Genomic DNA, 2,500 nt, shown 5'->3' on the forward strand with positions numbered 1-2,500 from the left:
TGAGTGTATGAGTGTGTGAGTGTGTTGTGTGTATAAAGATGTTGAGTGTATGAGTGTGTGAGTGTGTTGTGTGTATAAAGATGTTGAGTGTATGAGTGTGTGAGTGTGTTGTGTGTATGAAGATGTTGAGTGTTTGAGTGTGTTGTGTGCATAAAGATGTTGTGTTTGTGAGTGTGGAGTGTGTGAGTGAGTTGTGTGTATAAAGATGTCGTGTTTGTGAGTGTGTGAGTGTGTGTGTGTGTGTGTGTGTGTGTGTGTGTGTGTGTGTGTGTGACAAAGACCGACACCTTCTGTGTAAAAGGGTGCTTGTTTTTTTGTGTGCTATTTGAGGTTTTTTGGTGCTTTGAAGTGTTTTGACTGTTTATGTGTGTATTTGTACACATTGACCTGTGTGTGTGTGTGTGTGTGTGTGTGTGTGTGTGTGTGTGTGTGTGTTTTAGTTTACCACACCCATTGAGTGTGTGAGAACACCTCAAACTTGTGTACTCTGGGCTGCTCAGCTTTGGAGGAATCCCCGTTTTGAAGGAGAGAGCAAACCCCTACTGTGACTAGCACTCCAAAATAACGTACACGCATACACACACACACACACACGCACGCACACACACACACACACGCACACACACACCACACACACCTGTGTTTTTTTAAGCCTCATCAGATCAGGGAGATGCTGAAGCCTGCTTTAATCTTTCTGTTTCTCTCTCTCTTTCTCTCTCTCTCTCTCTCTCTCTCTCTCTCTCTCTCTCTGTCTCTTTCTTTCTTTCAGTGTTGGCCTTTGTCTGTCTGTTCCAATTCCCTCTCCCCTATGCCTGTGGTGCCCATTGACATTTGATGAATGTAACATTGTGTGATTAGGAGGTTGGTCTAATTGGGAACAATATGGTCTAGTATAGATGTAAGCAGCAACTCTATGGGCTATTAGAGAGAGAGAGAGAGAGAGAGAGAGAGAGAGAGAGAGAGAGAGAGAGAGAGAGAGAGAGAGAGAGAGAGAGAGAGAGTAAGTCCCTTACCCAGATGTGAGACCCCTTACTCCAAATTGCTGAAAGGAAGAAATAAAAAGACAAACAGGACATACAGAAACCTGAAGATAAACGACTGTATAGCACCATATTTAAATAATTTCAGATAGAAAGTTAGCCAGATAGAGGCAGTGACCATAGCCTACTCATAGAAACAGGCAGACATAGAAAAACATGGATGCCTAGACATACGAGAAACTGAAGTTTCTGTATAAATGATGTAGAAAACAAGGAACATTTCCTTCTTATATTGAATAAGGGAAACATATTAATTCAAAACACATATAAAATAATTTGAAAATCTATCTCCACAAATGAAAATATGTATACTATTGGGAGAGGAACCAAACTGATCCTGCCTAGCTGCAGATTATATCTTGACCTGCCATAAAACAAGAGAAAAGTTGTAACTTTTATGTATGTGATATATTGATGGGTCCTCTCCTCTTTATGTATATGTGACTACTTTGTTTGATAATTCAGCTATGTAACTTAAATTGATTTATGTAAATGTATCTGTAAGTGTAGGCATGTAATATGATTTTGCATAAGCTTTATTTATTTTCTACAGTACAGCACTTTTGCTGAAGCTATTACTGTCTGTTTAGTAGCATTACCATTTATCATTTTATCTTATTTTTCCATTTATTATTTAATTGTATCTTTATACCAATATTAATGTGACGTTGATTATTAACATGTTATACCTGTTGCTTTGGCAACAATGACTGTATTCATTCATGCTAATAAAGCACCATTTGATTTGATTTGAAACAGAGAGAGAGAGAAAGAGAGAGAGAGAGAAAGAGAGAATAATGGACAGAGAAAAATTAGGAATGTAGGAGAGCATTTTTCTCAACGAGGACAAAGATGAAGAGAGGTGTGTATTAAGAAGTGAGAGAGAGAGGAAGATGAGGAGAGGTGTGTATTAAGAAGTGAGAGAGAGGAAGATGAGGAGTGGTGTGTATTAAGAAGTGAGAGAGAGGAAGATGAGGAGAGGTGTGTATTAAGAAGTGAGAGAGAGGAAGATGAGGAGTGGTGTGGAATGGAGTGAGAGAGAGGAAGATGAGGAGAGGTGTGGAATGGAGTGAGATGAGGGGGGGTGAAAGTCAGCAAGAGAGAAAAAGAAAAAAACATAAAGAGAAAAGACAGAGAGAAATGGAGAGAGGGAGACAGAGAAAGGACAGAAAGACACACAGAGACACAACGAGAGGAAACCGAAAACCAGAAAGTGCCGTGAGCAGGAGCGATAGATGAATGAAAGGAGGAGAAAAAAAGAGTGAAAAGAGGGGAAGTAAACGGAGTTTGATGTGGTGAGCAGAGACAAGGCGTGGCTGCCTCCGTGCGGAGTGACCTGCAGAGCGTCCTGCATAGTGACCTGCGGAGTGACCTGTGGAGCGTCCTGCATAGTGACCTGTGGAGCGTCCTGCGGAGTGACCTGCGGAGCGTCCTGCATAGTGACCTGCGGAGCGTCCTGC

Source organism: Alosa pseudoharengus, unplaced genomic scaffold (assembly GCF_046254945.1).
Source record: "Alosa pseudoharengus isolate Yale_2024_CS ecotype anadromous, Long Island Sound unplaced genomic scaffold, YU_APseudo_1.1 YU_APseudo_1.1_scf_5, whole genome shotgun sequence".
Taxonomy (NCBI): Eukaryota; Metazoa; Chordata; class Actinopteri; order Clupeiformes; family Clupeidae; genus Alosa; species Alosa pseudoharengus.